At 44.2% G+C, this 25736-nt stretch overlaps 1 protein-coding gene across 1 annotated transcript in view; it reads left to right on the top strand.

The window, feature by feature from the left end:
- The window catches only part of LOC116973735 (PC3-like endoprotease variant B), a 704916-nt gene that overhangs the window by 45972 nt on the left and 633208 nt on the right, over positions 1–25736 (top strand). The gene's annotated exons all lie outside the window — the stretch shown is intronic.

The following is a 25736-nucleotide window of genomic DNA, read 5'->3' as shown; positions in this document are numbered from 1 at the left end:
TGCACCCCAGTCTGTGTCTTTCGTGAGAAAGACACCCAACAAAGCTATGGAAAGGCCTAATGAAACATACCCCCAGGAGATCCCGAGAGGGGGGGAGGATAAGATCTCCAAAAGGACGGACCAAAGGTTATTGATCCACGCAAATTACCTGACTACGAGTATAAGATGCATTTGCGGTAAGCTGTGCAAGAACCACCGTGGCCTAAAAATCCATCAGGCGTGAACGAAATGCTCGGAGAAGGAGAAAGAGGTGTAGCGCACAGGCCTTGAACCTGATGGGACGCAGGAGGAGCCCGACCAGGACTCACCCCACAGAGCCCAGTCCCTCTATGCACTAGAATCTCCCAACCCCTGCAGAGTAGTTCCACAGCAACTGATTGAGTGGTCCCCAGCCAGCAACCGGAATGAATGGCTGCAGTTTGACAAAGACGTGACCAACATCATTCAAGCCCTGATGACACCCTGAGCGATCCAATGAGGGAACAGGAGCTCGGACCCAACAAAGCTCTCATCAGCACAGACCCCCCCCCCCCCAACAACAGAGTTCAATCTGAGGGAGCCGAGTCTGAAGGAGGTTGAGGAGGTCATCAAGGCAGCACGCTCAGCCCCTGCTCCAGGCCCTAGTGGCGTACCATACATAGTGTACAAGCGCTGCCCAGAGCTCCTTCGACACCTATGGAAGATCTTGAAGGGGAAAAGTTGCTGACCAGTGGAGGTGCGTTGAGGGAGTTTGGATCTCGAAAGAGAAAAACTCAAAGAACATCAATCAGTTTCAGTCAATGTCGCTGCTGAGCGTCGAAGGGAAGGTGTTTTTCAGCATTGTCTCCCGAAGATTAACTGAGTTTCTCCTCAAAAACAGCTACATCGACCGCTCAGTGCAGAAGGGTGGGATTCCCGGAGTTCCCGGCTGCTTGGAGCACACTGGAGTAGTCACGCAGCTCATCAGAGAAGCCCATGAAAACAGAGGCAACCTAGTTGTTCTGTTGTTGGACCTCGCCAATGCCTATGGGTCCATAGCGCACAAACTGGTTGAGCTTGCACTACACCGATACCATATTTCCAGCAAGATCAAGGTCCTGATCCTGGATTATTACCATAATTTCAGGCTGAGGGTGACTTCTGGGTCAGAAACATCAGACTGGCATCAGTTTGGAAAAGGAATAATAATGGGCTGCACCATTTGTGTTATTCTTTTTGCTCTTGTCATGAACATGGTGGGCAAGTCAGCCGAGGTTGAATGCAGAGGTCCCCTAACCAAGTCTGGTGTACGACAGCCCCCAATAAGAGCTTTTATGGACGACCTTACCATCACCACAACATCGGTCCCAGGAAGTATATGGATCCTACAAGGTCTTGAGAAACATATCACCTGGGCAAGGATGAGTTTCAAGCCAACAAAGTCAAGGTCCATGGTGCTGAAGAAGGGGAAGGTGACTGACAGAGTCCGGAACTGCCATTCCCCCATCACTGAGCAACCTGTCAAGAGTTTGGGGAAGCTTTTTGACGCAACTCTGAAAGACTCTGCTTCCATTCAAAAGTCCATTGAAGACCTTGAAGCCTGGCTCACCAAAGTCGACAAGTCAGGTCTGCCAGGCAGATTCAAGGCCTGGATCTATCAGCATTCCATCCTGCTCCGAGTCCTGTGGCCTCTGCTGGTTTATGCTGTTCCATTGACCACAGTTGAGTCCCTCGAAAGGAAGATCAGCGGTTTTCTCTGCAGGTAGCTTGGCCTTCGCCGCAGCCACAACAGTTAAGCGCCTTGAGTATTAGAAAGGCGCTATATAAATCCCATCCATTATTATTATTATTATGTATGGGACCAGTAACATCTTGCAGCTCCCATTCAGTGACCTCATGGAAGAATTTATGGTGGCGCGAACAACAGAAGCTCTGCAGTACAGGAACTCCAGGGACTAGAAGGTGTCATCGGCTGGCATCGAAGTGAGAACAGGGAGGAAATGGAGGGCGGAGAAAGCAGTGGAGCACACCTAAGGCAAAAGGCATTGGTGGGAGTCATGGCAACTGGCAGAGCGGGTTTGGGATACTTCCCTAAGACACCGGTTGATAAGGCCCGGGGCAAGGAGAGACACCATCTAATCCAGGAAGAGGTCCAAGCAGGTGTGGAGGAAGAGCGTGTGAGCAGGACGGTGGGGCTCAGGCAGCGTGGACAAGGTGGGAGAGCATACCGCAGCACAGGATTACCTGGTCAAACATCATGCAGGCAGACCCCCAGCGCGTCCGGTTCCTTGTCCAAGCTGTCTACGATGCCCTATCAAGCCCAGCTAACCTCCACGTCTGGGGCAAGAGCGAGACGCCTTCCTGCCCACTTTGCTCTGGAAGAGGATCATTAGAACATCTCCTCAACAGCTGCCCAAAGTCTCTTGGGGAAGGTCGCTATCGGTGGCGCCATGACCAGGTGCTCAAGGTGGTTGCTGAGAGCATAGCCACTGCCATCGGTAACAGCAAACACCACCACACCCCAAAGAAATCAATCACTTTTGTCAAAGCTGTAGAGAAGCCTCGACCACAACCAAAAACAAGGACGGGCCTCCTCTACACAGCCACTGACTGGCAGCTGCACGTCGATCTGGGCAAACAGCTGAAATTTCCACAGCACATCACAGCAACATCACTCCGGCCAGACATGATCATCACCTCCAAAGTGACAAAACAGCTGATCATTCTGGAGCTGACAGTGCCCTGGGAATAGCGTATTGAAGGGGCTAATGAGAGGAAACGCGCAAAGTACCAGGAACTGGTGGAGATGTGCCAGGACAGCGGCTGGAAGACATACTATGAGCCCATAGAGGTGGGGTGTAGAGGCTTTGCAGGATGCTCACTCTGCAAAGTCCTCAACCAGTTGGGCATTACGGGGCTGGAAAAGAAGACGGCCATTCAATCCGCAAGCGAAGCTGCAGAGAAATTGTGGCTTTGGATAAAGAGGGCTGATCTGTGGGCGGTTGCTGCTGGGATGCAAGTCGGGGCCAGATCAACCGCGGTTGGGTCACCTGAGCGAGGGTGTCTGATGTTGTGAGATCCGAAAAACCCGATGACCATAGGTCACGTCACTGAGGATGCGTCCCAGTGCATCTAGAAGATATATCTTTCACACTGCAGTCCAGAAAGGCTATAGAGGCTTTGGAAATGGTACAGAGGAGGTTTACGAGAGTGACGGCTGCATTAGAAGGTATTAGCTACATTGAGAAGTTGGACAGTTTGGGATTATTTTCTGTGGAATGTCAGAGGGGAGAACCTGACAGAAGTATATAAAATTATGGGGTAGATAGACCCTTTTTCCCCACGTAGGAAAAAATAAATACTAGAGTACATAGAGTAGGTTTATGGTGAGAGGCGCAAGATTTAAAGAGACCAGACCAACTGCGGACCCGTTGGGTCCAGTTCCCCCAATGCAATATTCCACCACTCACCCATAGCCCCCAACTGCGCAGGCACGGCTGACATTTTTTAATTTAAAAATGGCAAAAACTTTTAAAATATAAGATCAATGTGAAGGCATCTCACTCTCCCTCTTCAGTCCCCTATTCCCCTCCTCCATTATCCTCCCTCTCCCTACCCTCCACCAGCCCTCCTCTGCTTCCTCCCCTCACCCTCTCTCTCCCCTCCTCTCTCTTCCCTCTCCCCTCCTTCATTACTTCTCCATCCCTCTCCCTACCCCTATCCTCCTCCATTCCTCCTCATCCCCCAGCACTCCCGCCCCCTGCTCTTCACCCTCCCTCTTCTTTCCCCTCTCCTCCTCCCTTCCCCCACTCCCTCCGACACCTCTACCTTCCTCTCCTTTCCCCTACCCTCAGTCACTCCCTCCCTCACCTCTCCCCTTTCGCACTCCCCCACTAAACACAATGTTTAAATAACATTTCTTCTCCTCCCCTCCCCTTCTCCCTATCTCTCCTTACAACAATGTAAGAAATCTCTCATTGCACTGGCTGGAGCTTATCCCAGCACTGTTGATTGGCAGCTGAGATCCTATTGTGATGTCATTGTCGGGTGGCGGAATGTTCACAGCAGCGTGTGTAAATGAGATCCCAGTGTGATTGGAGGACTGTGAGATCCCACTGTGACGTCATAGCTGCTAACTGCCAGAATCTCCGATCAACTGTCCCAGCATCTGTCAAGTTATTCTTCTCAAAGTGAGGATTTTTAATTGTTTAAATGTCAATAACGCGAAGTATAACATCAATCTGAACAAAACTTTATACAATCAACCACGGGACAAAGGTGAGTATGGTGGTGCAACAATTTTAGCACTACCGTGCACTGTTTTGGCGTAGGTCCCATATCACATACGCATTGATAGATAGGTAGATAGAAACAAAACAAGACTTTTAGTTATATATAGATAGAATGTAGGTGAAATGTTTTATATAGAGTGTAATGAATGTCTGGAACATGATGCCAAGGGTGGCAGAGGAGGCAGAAATTATAGTGTCATTTCGGAGACTTTTGGATAGGCATATGGATATCCAGGAATGAAGGAATATGGATTATGTGCAGGCAGATGAGAGTTGTTCTTTGCATGATGTTCGACACAGGCATTGTGGGATGACGGGCCTGTCCCTGTGCTGTGTTCTATGTTCTGCACAGCAGAATCACTCTAGATTTCTATGCTTATGTGTCAGGTTCTTCTGACTTAGAGATTGGTGTACTATAAACTGAATTGCAATGAAAGTAAATCTGTGCTTTGTCATGGCTTAACAATGTGGCTTGCAAGGTACTGTAATGGTGCTGAACTGAATATTGGTATGGCTCATTTGATATCACTCTTTCTTCTGGGGTAGTTCTTTATTTCCACTTGTATTGCAATTAATGGAAAATCAGGGCTAACAATGAATGAATGAATGAATGAATGAATGAATGAATGAATGAATGAATGAATGAATGAATACTTTATTGTCACATTTGATGTCATAGTGAAATTCTTTGCTTAAGAAATAAAACACGTTGACAAAGTTACAAAGTATCCCACACCAGGTCCCCCATTGTTCTCCCTTCCCCCCCTTTCCCCTCCTCATAGCGGTCCCACCCAGGCTGGGTCCTTTGTTCTCCCTTCCCCCTCATGGCGGTCCCCCTATGCCGGTTCCTCCTTTGTTCCTTCCCCCAGCAGTAGTGTCCTCACTCCCACCTTGTCCGTCCGTAAAGTGTGTAACTAGGCCCTTCGATCCACCGAGTGATCGCTGACCAGCGATCACCTCATACACTAACACTATACTACACACAAAGGACAATTTTACCAAAGTTAATTAACCTACAAACCTATACATCTTTGGAGTGTGGGAGGAAACTGGAGCACCCAGAGAAAACCTACGCGGTCACAGGGAGAATGTACAAACTCCGTACAGGCAGCATCCGTAATCATGATCGAACCCGGGTCTCTGGTGCTGTGAGGCAGCAACTCTACCGCTGCGCCTCTGTGCCATTCTATTTTCCCTTATTAAGCTTATTAGTCATGGTCTGTTCCATTGTGCTGTTGATGAGTATAGAAAAAACGTTAGACACAAAATGGCAAAGCTTAGAGTAAGTGATACTTAAAACAAGATTTACTGCTGGAGTTATTGCCAGCTCTAATCTGAATGAAAGATCTAAAAATGATAAGAGCTCAAACCAAAAACATGGGTACCAGGCAAAAAAAGTTTAATATGTGGTTTATGTAGAGCAGTGAGGTTTAAATATTAAAATGCCCAAAAGATGTTAGAATGAATGCACGCTGGCCAATTTAACTCCCACTAAAATTTTCAGCTGAAATAAGCTATACTCATCTTCAGCTGCTGAGGAGGCAGCTGTTACTAAGAACTGCTGCAAAGATTTTCTTCCCATCCTTGAGGTGGGCTCACAGATGAAAGCAGAATCCTGCTAAGAGCCTGCTGATATTATTTAAAGAACCCTGGTCCCAGAAGATCGGACAGGGTCAGAAATGGGCCTTTGGGGCATGTAAAACTCCTGCCTTCCTGCGAACACACTGGGATTTCAAGCCTAGCCTTGACATGCACTCTGCCTTCCTTAGAAAAGTCAAAAAATTAATGTTGCTGATATTGAAGTAGTGAACGTATTAATATCTCTCCCTACTGTTTTACTATAGTTGCCAACCTATCTATTTTTCCTCAGAAAAATATCAAGAAGTGACCATACTAATATATTTCCATACTGTTACCAACCTCTATTTTCTCCCCCACAAAAATAGCAAAGGAATTTACAAGTGTGCTAAATGAAGCCTGCTAATATTGCCAATCGTCATTTCTGAGCTTTCTGAGCAAGGTTGTACATTTTCAGTAATTATCAGAAGATTAATAGTCTGGCAATTATGGAGCTCAAGTTTCTCTCAGCAAGCCTTACAAACACTGTAAAAATGAGATCTGACAGGTTTAGAGGCTTAGCAAACGTTTTGAGGGATATGGGCCAAATGTCAGTAAACTACCTCAAATCGGTTAGCATGGATGAGTTTAGGCCGAAGGGCCTGTTTCTGTGCTGTATGACTATGGCTCTATTATATCGTCCATCCTATGAACCTGTTAGACCAACAACTGACAACTGCTGTCAAATGCAAAAGAGGAGTTAGCATTGTAATGTAGCAGGAAATATTACAAAGGAAATTCACTGCCGCTTATTTATACCGAAGAATAACAAACTGATCATTAAATATGAAACAGTGACGGTAACAGTAACAGTAAATCTCAATGACTCGTTGAATGTATTTTCTTAACTTGTGAAATGCATGAGATTATTTCACTTCTTTAACTGGATTCACTGGTTAATAACATAATGAAGGTGTTAATTGGGACATCAGTAGTATCGTTTGATGTACACCTCTATTCTGGGTAATTAAATGTGTCACAAACAGTCTGAATATGTGCGTAGGAAGGGACTGCAGATGCTGCTTTATATCGAAGATAGGCACAAAATGTTGGAGTAACTCAGCGGGTCAGGCAGCATCTCTGGAGAGAAGGAACAGGTGAGAGGAACTTCTTCAGACTGCTTCAGTCTGAATATGTGTGGCTGGAACACAGTGTCAAATGGCCCAGAATTTACTGCTTTATCCACCATTGATCTATCTGAAGCAAATATACATTGTAATCTTGTTAATGCCATATGACAATAGGGTCTATTTTACTGTTAAAATGTTGCATTGCTGTATTTTGTGCATGTTACTCTTCAACTAAATTAATTAAATCCTTATATAACTGACATCTTAATCAGAATTGTGGAGGATTTTTCTTCACTGCATGTATCAAATACTCTGGCATGTCTTAATGCTATTCCTCGGGACATCTGCATAGAGCCTTCAAGGAGGACTGCTCCTGTTTTAGTGTTTTTAATGTTTTTTATTGTTTTTACTCTCTTTTTTAATGTGTTTATTGTCTTGTAATAATTTTTTGTTCATGATTAGCCATGTACAGCACTTTGTTGCAACAGTGGTTGTTTTTAAAGTGCTCTATAAATAAAGTTATAGTTATAGGACTACCAACTCTGCACCAAAAGTTCAGATTTTCCAAACTCCATGCTGCTATAGGATATTGTTCTCAAAGGAGGTGATTTAGGTAGTTTCTTTCCAGCATTAAAATTCAAAGACCTGATATCTTTCTACCTGCTCAAAGGAGAATTTGTATACAACAGGCGTCCCTTGCTGCCAAAGCACAATACTGTGGGAGGAAATGCCCTGCAGGGGTCAGAGCAGTGAGGTTGCTGATTTAGTTTCTTAAATTATCCCACTTTTTAATTTTTAGAAATATAATTTTCTTTCTTTTCAACATCCCCACCGTGGGAATATTTTGCTGTTTAGCTTCCGATTGCACAAATCCTCACACGTTCCACTTCAGGCGCTGCGGCGTTCCCGTTGGGAATATCCAAGTGCACAATTGACTTGAAGAAAGAAGAGGGGGAAGAGAAGCAGAGTTTTCCTGCCGCTTGCAGAAGAAAACTTGATATCAGGATGCTGCCAGGATCAGGTTAGGTGTGCTCCTGCAGCAACAGTTGAAAAGGCAACAGAATGTCAACATGGTGTGTTGCAGCAGGGAGCAGCCCCCCACACCTCTTTCATAGGACCATCTGGGCTTTCCCACCCACACAATGCCCAATGGGTAATGATGCTTAAACCTTGCAGTGCAAACTGACTTTCATCAAGCTTTTTGGTTTGTTTCAGCACCTATTCAGCAACTACCAACTGCCCACCAGGATTCAGACAAGCTAGTGAACTGTATAAATTAACCTTTTCTTGCAGTGTTTTTTTTCTCTTGGACGTAAGTGATGCTATCTGGCCATGAGAAAATTATAGTGCAGCTCTTTTTGAAAACTATAGTCTCTGGATATAGTTAATGATACCTTCCTGCTTTATTCTCATTTACCTCTTCACCTTTCTCCTATACTAATCTGTCATCCTCTCATTAAATCTCCCACTGTTTTCTGCTAAAACAAAACAGCGGAAGGGTTAAACACCAAGGAGCATAGATTTTAAGTTAGTTGGTGGAATGATGAGGAAGAAGATAAGGTACATTTATTTCACCCCCAGGGTGGCAGGGATTAGAACTCCATGCTTGAAAAGATGGTCGAGTCAAAACCTCTCGAAATCTGGATGTATTTAAAGAGCTATGGGATTACAGAGCTGGAAAGTCAGATTAGGCTAAAATTAGACAAAGCAGTTATTTTTCAATTCACATGGACACTATGGATGAAGTGGCCTCTTTCTGACTGTGATTTCCATGATATCCATGCTTTATTGAATGAATTTCCATGACAAAAGATATGATATATAGAACAATGAAACATGCAGGAAAATCAGACGTCTTTAAGCAATCATTGCTCCTCGTGCAAAAATTCTAGAACTGAGATGAGCCGGGGTAGTGTAGCCGGGGGGTTCTGTACATCTAACTGTCCAATGTCCAAAGAATCAAAAGGAGAGGTGATGGGGTGGGAGAGAAAGAGTAAAGGGGCTGTCCCACTTGGGCGACCTAATCTGCGAGTTTAGAAGAGTGTCTTCGACCTTCAAACTCGCAGCATGGTCGACACGTGGTCCTAGGAGGTCCTATGAGGTCACAGGAACTCTCCTTCATGCTCGAGGGAAGTTCCCGAATACTCGTGGCTTCAGCTAGGTCGCGGAAAATTTCTCAGCATGTTGAAAAATTTTCCGCAAGTAAAATTTGGTCGGCTTAGCTCTTTTTAACTCATAATGCAGTGGAGTGGGGTCGCTATTTAGTTACAGGCAGTCGAGGGCAGCCGTAGGCAATCTCCTTCGCTGACCGGGCATTTTGATTGGCTCATTGGAGTTTTCAGGACCAAGGAAGACCTACTGGTAGGTAAAATGCCCGCTAAACATTATTATACTTCTTAAAAGTGGCTCCACTCCTTCGCCCCCCTTTTCTCCCGCTCTCTCCTTCTCCCCCCTTCTCCCCCCCTTCTCTCCCCTTCTCTCACCGTCTCCCCCCTTCTTTCCCCTTCTCTCTCCTTCTCTCCCCTTCTCTCGCCTTCTCCCCCCCTCCACCCTTCTCTCCCCTTCTTTCCCCTTCTCCCCCCTTCTCTCCCCTTCTCTCCCCTTCTTTCCCCTTCTCTCTCCTTCTCTCCCCTTCTCTCCCCTTCTTTCCCCTTCTCTCTCCTTCTCTCCCCTTCTCTCCCCTTCTCTCCCCTTCTTTCCCCTTCTTTCCCCTTCTCTCTCCTTCTTTCCCCTTCTCTCTCCTTCTTTCCCCTTCTCTCCCCTTCTCTCCCCTTCTTTCTCCTTCTCTCCCCTTCTCTCCCCTTCTTTCCCCTTCTCTCTCCTTCTCTCCCCTTCTCTCGCCTTCTCCCCCCCCCCTCCACCCTCTCTAAAGGACTTACTTTTACTGTGCAGCCGTTTTACCTTCCTCTTCATCGCGCAGACAACGCTCCCCTACTTTCCCTGGCCCCGACTTTGCGATGTGTGTGTGTGTGTGTGTGCGGTCGGTTGATCCAGCTCGCGGTTCGGTCGATCCAGCTCGCGGTTTCAACGCGGACGGTCGATCCAGCTCGAGGCTTTCCAGGCGAGTGCCCTCGAGCTTGAAGGTCGAAGACACTCTTCTTAACTCGCGGATTAGGTCGCCCAAGTGGGACAGCTCCTTTAGTTGCAGAGTAGAGGTAAATATGGGGAAGGAATGGGTCTAACGAGGTTACTCCCTGGCAACCAGCATAGATTTGATGGGCCAAATGGCCTTCCTCTATCTCTTTTTGTTAAGATATGACTCAACAGTATTGCTATTGTAAACCATGCACCAAAAGGGGTTGTGGAGCAAAGGGACAAAATAGGCAAATGGATTTCAGTGGAGGCAAATATGAAATCACCGCTTCAGTACTTTAAAAGGATTGAACATATTCCCTTCTCAATGACAAATACCAGTAGCGGCGGAGGTCAGAGGTTCGATGGTCCATGCTCTTGGGTCATTGAAATGCCCAGCAGAGGATCAGACTATAATTAAAAATGGAAATGAAATGCAGGCTTCTATGTTTTGAGGAGTGGAATGAAAGGTTGGAATTTAAACTACAGCTGTATTTAAGCCTTGATTAGATAACACTTTGAAAAATATGGACAGTTCTGAACATCACACCGCACAAAGGAGATATAGGTGTTTGTTGTTTTTACCAAAAGTGATTTTACAATGATTTACCAAAATAATACCTTGAACCAGTGAATGAAATTACCAGTGAAAACGGAAAAAATGGAGAATGCGGCTTATTTGGAGTTTGGAATTAATGTTGATTTATTTGAAGTTTTCAAGAAAACCCTTGTAGAAAGCAGGTGCAGGGTGCTGGTTTAGTCACCTGCCCCGCTAAAGACACTGTGCACACTTCAACAGGACCTAAGGTCCAAAGCTTTGGTTGCTGTTAAAACCTTGCCTAGATTTCTTCCGTGGCATCTTTCCACACAGAAAAAATATGCCATCCATACCAAAGCTGGACGCAGGGGATAGTGATCATTGGGGAGAAAGGAATGGGAGTGAGAGTCTTGCATTAGCACGGGGATAGAGCTGAGACACCAGGCTGACTGGTTCATAGTTGGACAGGTCGGCCATCAGGTATTTGGGACAAAAGAGAGACAGCAGAAATTGTGATCAGTGGTTATGGGGCATTGGAAGACCAGTCTCTCGTTGGATCCGGGCATTAGAGCATTGAAGGATCAGACAGTTCAGAGGCCTGAACCTAATGGGGTTTTTCTTACAAGAATGTGCTTTGAAAATGTTATTGTCCTTTTTTGTAACTATTGTACTGCCAGGATGATGTGGAGTATTTTTTTTTCCAGCAACAGGGTGACCCAGTGGCACGCCTGGTAGAGCTGCCGTCTCACAACATCAGAGACCTGGGTTTGATCCTAGCCTCGGATGTAGACTGTGTGGAGTTAGCATGTTTTCCCTTTGTGTGTGGGTTTCTTTCACGTACTCCAGTTTCCTCCCACATTCCATGGACATGCAGATCTGTAGATTAATTGGCCTCTGTAACATTGCCCCCTAAAGTATCAGGAGTGGTTGCGAAAGTAGGATAACATGGACCTAGTGTGAACTGGCGATCGATGGTGTGTGTGGGCTCAGCGGTCCGAAGAGTTTATTTCTGTGGTGTATCGTTTAATCAAAAGAATTTTCCAAAAAGGATTTTTGGGGATTTCATGGGTTAATTCCGAATTTATCTTCAGGAGTTCAGATTACGCATTTAAAGAACATTTTAATTTACTCCGAAATTAAATTATCCACCAGAATCAAATAATTTAGATTCACAACAGCATTATTTCCAAAATGTAAGCATCCAGCCTGTCTGCTCAAATGTGAAATATGGTGAGTAGATTTATTACAGATGCTGGTTATGTAAGATTTTCATAATAATAAAAATAGCAATGTTTCCCACTCTTTATTTAGGAAAAGGAGTATTATTGAAAACAATATTGCTTGTACAGCGCAGTAGTGCAGTTGGTAAACCTGATGCCAAAGACCTGAGTTCGATCCGGATCTCAGGTGCTATCTGTGTGGAGTTTGTATGTTCTCCCTGTATCCATGTGGGTTTCCTGCGGAGGCTCTGGTTTCCCCCCACATTCCAAGGACGTGCGGGTTTGTAGGTTAATCGGTCTCTGTAAATAGACCCCAGTGTGTGTCGAGTGGATGTGAAAGTGAAATAGCAGAGAACCAGTGGGAAAAGGTAACCAATGGTCACCAAGGTGGGCTGAATGGCCTATTTCCATGCTATACCTTTCAACCAATAAACACAATGTGGAAGAATGCTAGAGGAATTTTATTAGCAGTCAGCAATACTATCACAATATTGGTGTACATTAAGAGAGGAAATATTCTTGGGTTTATAGGCCAATTTTCCTGAATAGCTGGGTATTTTGATCATTATCTTGCGATTCACCATTTTATGTAACTCATTTCCAAACAACACAAAGTTAAACACATCCTAGTGTAGATGGGGCATGTCAGTTGGCGTGGGCATGTTGGGTCGAAGGGCCTGTTTCCACGCTGTATGGGTCCCGACCCAAAATGCCACCTATCCATTTTCTCCAGTGATGCTGCCTAACCCTCCGAGATACTCCAGCACTGTCTATTTTTGTATGAATCATCATCAGCAGTTCCTTGTATTTCCATATTCCAAATGCTAATTTACCATCAACATTCAATTTGTTAAACTCAAAGATGCTAAGTGAGTGGTTGCCAAAATGATATCATAACATGATTTATTTGCAAGATTGTAGGAATTATTTTAGGAGCTTCCTTTGGTATTTTATTTTGATACTGGATTGCACTCGGATTATGTGTTAGTTGCTAAAGTCTATCTGTCTTTCATCTCTTTTGTGAGCTGCCTCACCCCTGATTCATAAAGCTGGGTGGCTGGACAAATTTTGGAAGGCAGAATCTTTGCAGTGACATCTGCTACATGTGAGACTGTGGAGCCAATTCTATCTTGCATGGCAATATAACTCTACTGTTTGTCCATGCTGCTTCCAGCTCCAGTTACACCTTTCCCTCCCACTCGTCCTCCTGCCTTACCATCACCAACACCCCACCCCTTACCAATTCTGTCTCTTTTAAGTACATTTCACCATGTTAGATTTTGCTTTAGCCCAGAGGATAGAATAGCTCTGGCTACTGAATATCTATACCATTGCTATCAGTGCTGTTCTACCATCTGTTGCCACGAAATGTCATGAAATCAGATGGAATATAGTAGGTTATATCAACTGTGATCCTTTCTTTCATCCGGCTGTCTTTGCACTGTTTTCCTGTTTTCTCTCCATGTTTCCCTGCTTTATTCCTGTGGTCTTTTGGGATTATCCATCCGCTTCTCTTCAAATTCATTCTTTGTGAGCAGTCAGGACTTCTACTGCCTCACCTAAAGCAGCCTAGTTTCCTATGGGACAATCACCCCCTGAGTTGCGTCCACTGTTGTCTAGTTACTCTTCACATAAAGTCAGTAGCTTCCACCAACCTTGCTGATGCCATTGGGATAGCACAGCACTGGTGGGGGCAGAGGTACATGGTAATCTGGCACTAAAATTGTGCATTCATCATTAATGATTATTTGATTCAAACACATGATATAATTTGTAGGAAGGAACTACAGATGCTGGTTTATATTGAAGATAGGTACAAAATGCTGATGTAACTCAAATGGTCAGGCAGCTTCTCTGGAGAAAAAGAAGAGGTGATGGAACTAATCCTTTCTTCAGACTGATAGTAGAGGTGGAGGGGTGGAGGGGGGGGGGGGGGGGGGCGAGAAACAGTAGGCGAGAAAAATCTAGAACATGATATAATTTATTTGGTTGAGAGCATTTATTTTATAGAGAGTATACACCATAAAACATAGAAGCAGAATTTGGCCATTCAGCCCGTCAAGTCTACTCTGCCATTTAATAATAATAATAATAATAATAATAATAATAATAATAATAATAATAATAATATCTTTTATTGTCATTGCACATCAGTGCAACGAGATTTGGTATGCAACTTCCAACCAATGTCAAAAAAATAAAATAAATAAATAAACTGTGCGACGTGACCATCTGAGGGAGACAGTCCAGGGGGGATGGGGGCCATTCAGCAGGACCGGTTCAGATCGCTATAGCTCTGGGAATAAAGCTGTTTCTGAGTCTGGAGGTTCGGGCGTAGAAGGCCTTATAACGTCTGCCGGAGGGAAGTAGTTCGAACAGTCCGTTACAGGGGTGTGAGGAGTCTTTATGGAAGCTAACGGCCTTCCTGAGGCACCGTGTGTGGTAGATGCCCTCCAAGGCTGGTAGTTGTGTCCCAATAACCTCTGTGGATGACACGCTGAAGAGCTCTCCTCTCCGCCTCCGTGCAGCTGAGATACCACACAGAGACGCCATACGTTAATATGCTCTCTGTGGTACAGTGGTAGAAGGTTGTCAGCAGCTGTTGGGGCAGACCAGTCTTTTTTAATGTCCTCAGGAAGAACAGTCGTTGCTGTGCCTTCTTGACCAGCGCAGCGGTGTTGGTGGACCATGTGAGGTCCTCTGAAATGTGAGTGCCCAGAAACTTAAAGCTGGACACTCTCTCCACACTTTCCCCGTAAATGGAGATTGGGGCGTATTCTCCATTATGGGACCTCCTGAAGTCAATAATCAGCTCCTTGGTCTTGGAGGTGTTTAGTGACAAGTTGTTACGTGCGCACCAGTCCGCCAGGTTCTGCACCTCCACTCTGTATTTTGTTTCATCACCGTTGGTGATCAGCCCAATCACTGTTGTGTCGTCTGCAAACTTCACGATGGTGTTGGTGTCGAATGCAGGAACACAGTCGTGAGTGAAGAGGGAGTAGAGCATGGGGCTTAGTACACAGCCCTGTGGTGTGCCGGTGCTCAGGGTGATAGTGGAGGACAGGTGCGGGCCCAGTCTCACTGCCTGCGGTCGCTCTGTCAGAAAGTTCAGGATCCAATCGCATATCGGCGAGCTGAGGCCCAGCTGGTGGAGTTTGGTGGTGAGCTTGGTGGGGATGACCGTATTGAATGCAGAGCTATAGTCAATGAAGAGCATCCTCACGTACGTGCCCTGTCTGTCCAGGTGAGTCAGGACAGTGTGAAGAGCCAGAGAGATGGCATCCTCTGTCGATCTATTTGCCCTGTATGCAAATTGATGAGAGTCCAGTGAGGCAGGGATGCTGGATTTGATGTGGGAGAGGACCAGCCTTTCGAAGCACTTCATTGAGATTGGAGTTAGGGCAACCGGGCGGTAGTCGTTCAGGTTGGTGACTTTACACTTTTTAGGCACCGGCACTATGGTGGCTGTTTTCAGGCACTTGGGGACTGCTGCCAGAGATAGAGACAGATTAAAGATTCTCGTGAATACCTCCGCCAGCTGTACAGCACAGTCCTTTAGTACCCTTCCCTGGACTCCATCCGGGCCTGCAGCCTTGCGTGGATTGATCCTACGCCGAGCGCACTGTACCTCCTGAGTGCTCAATGTTAAGGCCTGTCCCTCCGCCATGGCCGGGGTTATTCCATTCCTGGTGGTGTTTAGTTCGTTGGCCAGTGTGATATCACCGTGGGGGCAGGCGGTGATCATGGCTGATCTATTTTTCCCTCTCATCCCCATTCTCCTGCCTTCTCTCCATAACGTTTGACGCCCTTACTAATCAAGAAACTATCCATCTTTGTTTTAAAAGTACCTAATGACTTGGCTTCCACTGCCTTCTATGGCAATGAATTCCACATATTCATCACCCTCTGGCTAAAGAAATGTCTCCTCAAATATACTTGCACATTCTGGCCATGTGGGCACAAGGAGAATCAATTTTGGAAAGAGTGGTGATTGTGAATGAAGAGCTGGTGTTTGTTACTGTTGTGAGATTTTCATAGATAGCTCAGGTGAGAAGGAAATAGTTATGCATTTGTTCCTCTTCCTCAACTTTCCCTTCCTGACTCTGCTCCTCAGTGTTTGCCATATAAATAATAGCAAGGTAACTACCCTCAAGATGGAGTTGCAAAGCATGTGACAAAAAAACGACACCACCCACTCCTTCACAATTGTCCATGCAGCTTACCAAGGCTTTCTTCCAGCACATTTCGTGTGTCAGCATAAATGTCATTGTTTGCTTTCGGCAGAGGTTTGTTGCGGCTGCAAAGAAATGTACTTGTTGCCATACGGACCTGCACCATGGGGAAGCCTATAGGTTTAGTGAATCAAGGTGACCCTGCTGGTCCCTGGGAAGGAGAGTCCCTGAGAAGCTTTATTTCAGTGGATGACAAATTTCAAGATGCAATTTGTCCATCCCTAGCTGAAAGGAAGCTACCCTATAACAGGTTATGATGGCAGTCACTCCAACGGCCATTTCCAATGCAATCTTTGCCTGAGTCTAAGGTTGATATTAGAGGGCAGCAGCTGGTAACAGGTTTCAGGTGAGAACATCCTTACGTTTCTTTACTGATATTCAGGTAGGAAGTTTCTCGCTGTACTCGCTGGAGTTTAGAAGGACATGTGGCACCTTTACTAATGAAGAATTTGTCAATCTCCACCTTTAAAATACCCAATGATTTGGCCTCCACAGTCATCTGTGGCCATAAATTCCACAGATTCACCACCCTCTGACTAAAGAAATTCCTCCTCATATCGTTTCTAAAAATATTTTATTCAGAAGCTATGCCCGCTGGTTGTAGACTCCCACTAGTGGAAACATCCTCTCCACATCCACTCAATCCAGGCCTTTCACAACTCGGTAAGTTTCAATGAGGACCCCCTCATCCTTCTAAACTCCAGCAAGTACAGGCCCAGTGCCATCACATGCTCATCATAGGTTAACCCATTGTTTATGTCTGTCGTATCTCCTGTCTCCTTCCAGGCACAGGCCACCTAATCTCCTTTACATTTCCTGGTGTAATATTTATTGAGTGATGCACAAAAGCCTCGAGCACTCTATATTCCCCTTTCTCCTGTCATTTCTCTGCGTCTTCCATGACATTCACATCAGATATGACTTGCTGCACCTGCTCCAGCCACAATGTACCTTCCAATTCCAGGATGCTGGAGGTCATAGTTGTGGCACCCTGTTGGTACATGAAGCCTGTGTACTGGTTGCATGTCGACATTGTCTGAATGAGCATATCTCACTGAGTTGGACAAATGTCCAATGACAGATGCAGATTAATTGCACGTTGCAAACCTGTACTCATTTTTGGAACTGTACAATTTAGCTCCTCTTATCTCACACAGAGTTTTGTTGAAAAGAGAAAACTCTCACAGTTAATCATGGAGATAGATAATTCCATCATTGATGATGGAAGTTTAATTGCCAAAAAGCTAAAACATTTGAAATTTTGATCACATGCAATTTCAAATATATTTTTTTAATGTCTTTGTTAGAATCTTATTCACAGAATCAATTTTTGATTTAATTATTCAAGCTACAGATATTCAGTCGTCAGAATATATACCAATACAGTTCATTTCTGTCGAAAAGCTGATATTTCTAGGATATTACACGGGTTCAACAGAGATTGAAGCTGGAACACAACCTGAAAAGAAATTAAACAGTTTTGATATCACTGCATTTGTAGAAAAACAGAGTGGTTTATTAATCACAAATGACAAAGGCAGTTATCCATTCACTTGGACCCTTATCCCAAACTCAGTACTAATATCTATCTTTTACTTCCTCTAAAACTATTTCCATGAACTATAAAAATTACTCTTCCACATGTGTGAAGATCCCCCTTTTATTTGAGGTTTGCAGTCATGTCATCCTTCACCATATGCTCTAGACATCCACACAGTCCTCACATTTTTCTGATAATTTGTTCCATGCCAAATCCCATACATATTCTGCTTTCCCAGAAACAAAATATTTCAGTCCACACTTTAAATTTCAAATCTTTAAATCTGCATTTAAAGCTGGTTGTACCTCAGTTCTACATGTTAACTACTATATGATTACTAATCACCAACTATTAGCTGTCCTTATGCCCCTCACCTACAGCCAAACACCGTATTTGTTTGTGTATGAAGGAACTGCTGATGCTGCTTTATACCGAAGATAGAGTTTTAGAATAACTCGGCGGGTCAGACAGCATCCCTGGGGAATAAGGATGGGTGAACCGAAGATAGACATTATCTTCTATAGATAGATTGTGACCATATTTATTTCATTCTAGCCATTTATGTATTCTCCTTCACGTTCCGAAAAGAAATCGAGCCTCAACTATACAGTACATCCACCACAAATCCTTCCATTTCATTGTGGGGAAGGTAATCTGCATGATGATTAATTCAAACCACATTTACTGTTGAAACAAGGAACTGCAGATGCCGGTTTATACCAAAGATAGATACAAAGTGCTGGAGTAACACAGTTGGTCAGGCAGAATCTTTGGGAAAACAGGATAGGTGATATTTTTCTGAAGAAGGGTCTAGAGTCTGAAGAAGGGTCCCAATCTGAAAAGCCTTTTCTCCAGTGATGTTGCCTGACCCACTGAGTTACTCCAGCACTTTGTGTCTATCTTTCACATTTACTGTTCCTGGGAAATAACAAAAGGATCCACAGGTCTCAAAGTCACAAGGGCCAGATATTACCAATGTTTGTAAATTATGCACTGGAGACAACAGCTGCCAATCTGCTTTGACAAATGTTGATGAATAAACCTCATATGGGGTGGTTTGGTGGTCACGTGGTGAAATCCCATCAAGTACTCCCTTCCTACCCAATGGTATCTCTGATAGCATTAGGCTTTAGCCAAGAAAAAATCTTCCAAAGGTATTTCAGTCAATGGGTCTGCTTTGCCAGAGGTACGACCAGTGAGGGACAAGACTCATGTTATGTTTTTGTCTCTTCCCTTCAGGACTGCTGCTTTGGCCATGATAGTAAAAGAAAACCTTTGAATGCAAACTCCATTGGGATTTTGTCCATTGTGCAGAAGAGTCTTGCAATTAATCAGATTGCTGCCATGGATTTCTCATGGAAACAGGGATATTATTTCAGATTTACAGCATCAGCAGTTATTATCCCATTAACCCCCATTTCTCCACAGGAATGCCCACGTTAGCAGCATTTCTGTTTGTCTCTTTTACCCTTTACACCTCTACTATTTACTACTTTTCCTTGTCCTTTTGTCATACATTGCACCATCATTTATTTTATTGGGTTAAACTTGCCTGTGTTAGACAATAGACAATAGACAGACAATAGACAATAGGTGCAGGAGTAGGCCATTCGGCCCTTCGAGCCAGCACCGCCATTCATGTGATCATGGCTGATCATCCCCAATCAATACCCCGTTCCTGCCTTCTCCACATATGCACTGACTCCGCTATTTTTAAGAGCTCTATCTAGCTCTCTCTTGAAAGCATCCAGAGAACCTGCCTCCAGAGGCAGAGACACCTGAGGCAGAGAATTCCACACTCACCACTCTCTGCGAGAAAAAGTGTTTCCTCGTCTCCGTTCTAAATGGCTTACTCCTTATTCTTAAACTGTGGCCCCTGGTTCTGGACTCCCCCAACATCGGGAACATGTTTCCCGACTCTAGCGTGTCCAAACCATTAAGAATCTTATATGTTTCAATGAGATATCCTCTCATCCTTCTAAACTCCAGAGTGTACAAGCCTAGCTGCTCCATTCTCTCAGCATATGACAGTCCCGCCATCCCAGGAATTAATCTTGTAAACCTACGCTGCACTCCCTCAATAGCAAGAATGTCCTTCCTCAAATTAGGGGACTAAAACTGCACACAATACTCCAGGTGTGGTCTCACTAGGGCTCTGTACAACTGCAGAAGGACCTCTTTGCTCCTATATTCGATTCCTCTTGTTATTAAGGCCAACATGCCATTCGCTTTCTTCACTGCCTGCTGTACCTGCATGCTTACTTTCATAGACTGATGTACAAGGATCCCCAGATCCCGTTGTACTTCCCCTTTTCCCAACTTGACGCCATTTAGATAGTAATCTGCCTTTCTGTTTTTGCTACCAAAGTGGATAACCTCAAATTTATCCGCATTAAACTTCATCTGCCATGCAATCGCCCACTCCCACAACCTGTCCAAGTCACCCTGCATTCTCATAGCATCCTCCTCACAGTTGACACTGCCACCCAGCTTTGTGTCATCTGCAAATTTGCTAATGTTACTTTGAATCCCTTCATCCAAATCATTGATGTATATTGTAAATAGTTGCGGTCCCAGCACCGAGCCTTGCGGTACCCCACTAGTCACTGCCTGCCATTCTGAAAGGGACTTGTTAATCCCTACTCTTTGTTTCCTGTCTGCCAACCACTTCTCTATCCATGTCAGCACTCTACCCCCAATATCATGTGCCCTAATTTTGCCCACTAATCTCCTATGTGGGACCTTATCTAATGCTTTCTGAAAGTCCAGGTACATCCACTGGCTCTCCCTTGTCCATTTTTCTAGTTACATCTTCAAAAAATTCCAGAAGATTAGTCAAGCACGATTTCCCCTTCATAAATGCATGCTGACTCAGACCGATCCTGTTACTGCTATCCAAATGTTCGGCTATCTCATCTTTTATAATTGACTCCAGCATCTTCCCCACCACCGATGTCAGGCTAACTGGTCTATAATTCCCTGTTTTCTCTCTCCCGCCTTTCTTAAAAAGTGGGATTCTATCCCATTCTGTTCAATTCTCTCAGAGACCTTCCTGTTTATTCTTTCTTCTTTACTTTCTTTCTCAGTGTTTCACACACGGAGGCGCAGAGGTAAAGTTGCTGCCTTACAGCACCAGAGACTCAGGTTCTATCCTGACCAGGGGTGCTGGCTGTATGGAGTATGTATGTTCTCCTTCTGCTTGTTTAGGGTTTTCTCCGGGCCCTCCAGTTTCCACCCACATCCCTAGGACGTGCAGATTTGTAAATTAATTGACTTCTGTAAAATAGTTCCTTGTGTGTAGGATATAACTGGTGTACAGGTGATCATTGGTCGGCACGGACTCGGTGGGCCACTGTATGTCTAAACTTACCAAAACTAAACATGTTTCCCATTTCTCTCATTTCCCCCAGTAATGTAACGTCTTCTCTCTCTGTAAGCACTGTTCAACCTGTTAAGTTTTTCTAGTACTTTCAGTTTTATTTCCATTATTACAGTGATCATGCTGGTAATACATGCTCATAGACAGTTCTACTGTGGAGAGTATAAAAAATATGTTCTTTTAGGAAGGAGATGAGGAGAAATTTCTTTAGTCAGAGGGTGGTGAATCTGTGAAATTCTTTGCCACAGAAGGCTGTTGAGGCCATGTCAGTGGATATTTTTAAGGCAGAGGTCGATAGATTCTTGACTAGTACAAGTGTCAGAGGTGGGAGGGAGAGATAGATCAGCCATGATTGAATGGCGGAGGAGACTTGATGGACCGAATGGCCTAATTCTACTATCCCTTATGACCTTTGAATACCTATTTCTACTCTAGAATATCGACATTTTCACTCAAGGAGTGGTGGGTATATGAAATTACAGCAGAGTCAAATTGTTGGGGAGGAATTAGACAGACAACATTGCTGGTTGTGACCATTTTTCTGTCTGGTCTGTGTACTGGATATATACGGAACTGGTTGAACTGGAACAGATGCTGGTTTAAAAAGAAGACACAAAGTGCTGGTGGAATCTGGAGAACATGGATAGGTGATGTTTCAAGTCGGGATCCTTCCCTTTATTATGGGATTGGTGCTGGGTAAAAGGAAGGCTGTGCATTCACAGGTGGTGAGATTGGAGTGGGTAAGGGATGTAGCAAAGTTAAGACAGTTGATGTGTAGGACAGAGCTGCAGATGCTGTTTTAAATCGAAGGTAGACACAACATGCTAGAGTAACTCAGCGGGACAGGCAGCATCTCTGGAGAGAAGGAATGGGTGACTTTTTGGGACGAGACCCATCTTCAGACGTCTTAAGATGGTTCAGAACGCGATGGCAGTTGGAAATAAAAAACGTCCAGAGAGGGTAGAGGTCTGACAGGGGGAGTCCATGTGGAAGAGGAATGTTGGAGATGGGAGAAGGGTTCGTCACTGAGAGGCGAGGACTCCTTACCAGAGGAAAAAGGCCTGGAGGCAGAGGTCAGAGAAGAAGACCTCAACATCATGATGGGCTCAGAACAATTGAGGTGTGGGCATAGAGGTACAAAGGTAAGGCTTCTGCTGAGGACTGACCATTCTGCATTGGAATGGGGAAGGTCAGGGTGGATGATGAAAACCTTACAGGGTTAAGGGCTGGGGTCTGATACAGACTCTGAAGAGAGCAGAGGGGTGGAGTGGGACATGGATTGTGGGTGCAGATGGTGGGGCCTCAGAGGGGAGCTGAAAGATAGCAGTAGGACCCAAGAGATCAAAATGAGATCCATTATTGAAGTCCCGACCCATCTACTCATGATCTTCAGAGATGCCGCCTGACCCACTGAGTTCTCAAGTACATGTTTTTTTTTTTGTCTGTTAATGCATGTTTTAACTGGTTACTGTTTGGTCATTGCGACAATTTTACACCATTTGGATTTGCTGCAGAATGTTGTGAACTCTGAAGGGCCTTCCAGCAATTAGTTTTGCTTTTCACCTGCATCCTAATAATTTCACTCAGTCAAGCGCAATAACACAAGGAAGGATTAGACACCTCTGTTGCTGAGCAAGCAAAAGGAGTTTTGCTTACAGGAATCCATACCGTTTGTACGGCACTATGTGATCTGCTGTTCACTGAGGAACGGTACACGGAGAAAATCAAAGTGTTATGTGATCAGTAATATATCTAGTAGAGACAGTGGAACGAATGACACTGGGTCTCTGCTTCTCTCCGGGATTTCTCTTAGAGTTGGATCACCTTGTGGAAGAGGCTTGAATTCACCTGACTGCTGCACTCAATGTCACAGCCGTTATGAACTTCCTTGCCTCTGGCATCTTGCCGACTGCACCAGGAGATGTCAGCAGCATCACTCAGACTGCATTTCATGTTCTCACTAAGTAGATGACTCATGCCATATTTGTTGGATCGAACACTTTCATCACTTTTCCTGTGGACAATGGTGGCAGCCAATTTGTACCCAGCCATGTTCAGCAAAAGACAAATGAGATAAAGCTAGATCTTGTTGTCATGTGGAGTAGTAGCAGCAGATAACACTGACACGTTTAAGTGGAGACTTGATGTATCACATGTAATATTTCTTTATCAACACTGTTTGGAAATCCTGCAATCCCTTGACTAACGGTATAACAAAAGTAGACTCACAGAACCCACAGCTATTTAAGATGGATGACCATAGCCATTTTGAAAGCATCTAGAGATGGGGTGTTCAATGTTGCAGGTAGAATAGTTCATCTTTGTGACTTGTTTGTGGAGTCTTTCTGCATTCAACTTTGGTTATTTTACATCCTTGTAAAAGGTTTGGCAACCAGAAAGATTAAATAAATGGGAATTGCTGGACTCAGCATTCCCAGTACTATCGATGGGGAAAGAACCAGGTATCCCCTCTTTACAGAAGCAAAATGACCTGAGTTTCCACCACTGTCCACCTCAAGAAACATAACACAAAATCCAGGCATCTATGCTTGATGCTGATCAATTTACTATTAATGCCTAAATCAGCATAAACAGATAATAAACATGTGGTTGTGGAAATAATGGAAACATCCCTGGATGTCAAGCAGCTTAAATAAAACAGCTACTGTTTATTTTGTGAGGGAGTACTTTGTTAGGTTTACAGACCAGAAGAATAGGAAAACCACCAGCAGAGTTCTGCTTCTGATTCCTTTCCCACCTTCCAGGGAACTGAATAAATACCAACTCCTCACTATCAAAGACTCTTCCCAGACACTTCAGTTCCCTATTGTATTGCTTACTGATGTGTGACAGGGATGTTTTGATATATTTGTGCATACAGAGTGTAGTTGGAGAGTTCCACAACTTCTGGCAGTTTTCCATGTCTCCAAGTAAACTGTATTGTCCAGGATAGGAGGAAGAACAGCATATAATACAAATTGGCAAGGAAGAGAGAAAAGCACCAGAATATACTGCTAGAGCAATGGGAAAAAGCACAACAGTCAAATTCTGCTGAAGAGCATAACCAAAGACTTTGTGTGATATGTCCAGATAGTCTGTGACTATTTCTTTTAATTTTTGCCTTGTCCAATTCTTGGTTAAAGTCCATTAAAATCACTATTTGAAAGAATTATTCTCTCATTACATCTTTGCAATTTATTGGACTGTGCTGAGTGATAGGTTTATGGCTTCATTGATAAATAAATTAAAAGCTATAAAAATGCAGAATTTTCACATTTGAATGTGTGCAAAAGATCAATGGCAATGAAGTTGGGATCGACAAATTCAGGATATTTTGTTGAATGCAAAGTACAAGTGTGATCACAGTTTATAGTCATAAATTTATAGAGAAGGCTAGAGTTCCCAAAGCTAAAATGAAGTAGGCAAATATTTTAATTGCCAGAGGAAATGAATGTATTCTAATGTACAGAATGACATGCTAATCCACAACAGGTTGGTCCTACTAATGCATTAAGGGCCTGTCTGACTTGGGCGATTTTTCAGCGGACTGCCGGCGACTATCAAGCTTGCGGCATTGATTGAAAAACCGGGAACTGGAATGGCGAGTGTCAGAATGGAACACACACACACACACACACACACACACACACACACACACACACACACACACACACACACAGACGCACACAGACGCACACACACACACACACACACACACACACACACACACACACACACACACACACACACACACACACACACACACACACACACACACACACACACACATTGCAAAGGCGGGGGCCAGGGAAAGCGGGGGAGCGATGTCTGAAATTCACACGGTGCAAAGCCAAGGTGATACAGACACACATCACGATGAACAGTAAGGTTAAGCCAATGAAAATGCCTGGTCAGCAAAGGAGATTAACTAAAACTACCTACTACCAGCTCGACTACCTATAACTACATGGCGACCCCACTACAACTGCACCTACGACTACAAAAGTATTGATTTTCACCATGTTGAAAAATCTGTGGCGACCATACTGAGGCCGCGACTGGTTCCCAGAATGCGGGAACTCCTCGCAACCATGAAGGAGACTCACCAGAGACCACCAGCGAACATGTGGCGACCATGTGGCGATCATGCGGCGAGCGCAGAGTCTCCTGCACTCGCCTAAAAAGTCGCCTAAGTGGCACAGGCCCTTTAAGGATCTAGAATATAACTGAGGGGAGAATGAAAAAGAGACAGTTGAGCTTATCAAAATTATGACGTGGAGATAAATATCTCCAATAAGAAGGTATGGTTCATGTTCTAATGCTACCTGGGAAATATGGCATTTGGAAATAGTTTGATGGAGCGATAGGGGATATATGTGGTACAAAGGGATATCTTGTAGAAAGGAGAGATAAAATAGTAAGTTTTCATGCAGACCATTCACCGGAGAAAATCAAAGTGTAATGTGATCAGCAATATATCTAGTAGAGACAGTGGAATGAATGGCACTAAATCCCATGTCAAGAAGTGGGTAGAACACCAACAACACCAGTTCCTTTGAGAAGATCAGAAATTTGAAAGAGTGGAGAGATTAAATCTATAAATAATGTGGAAAATATGAATTACTCCTTTGATGTATAAAAGGGAAAATAGGATAATATATGTAAATATATGATTATACATGACATATGTGGAGGTTAGTTAGCGAATTGAACAAACCAGTGCACAGGTTAATGTAAATATATACAGTACCATCACCCTATATACAGTATTTATGCATTTTGTTTCTCATATACCCTGCTCTTTTGGAGTTAGAGGTG

Source organism: Amblyraja radiata, chromosome 5 (genome assembly GCF_010909765.2).
Source record: "Amblyraja radiata isolate CabotCenter1 chromosome 5, sAmbRad1.1.pri, whole genome shotgun sequence".
Taxonomy (NCBI): Eukaryota; Metazoa; Chordata; class Chondrichthyes; order Rajiformes; family Rajidae; genus Amblyraja; species Amblyraja radiata.
The sequence above is the reverse complement of the archived record's forward strand: the minus strand, read 5'-3'. Positions and strand labels throughout refer to the sequence as shown.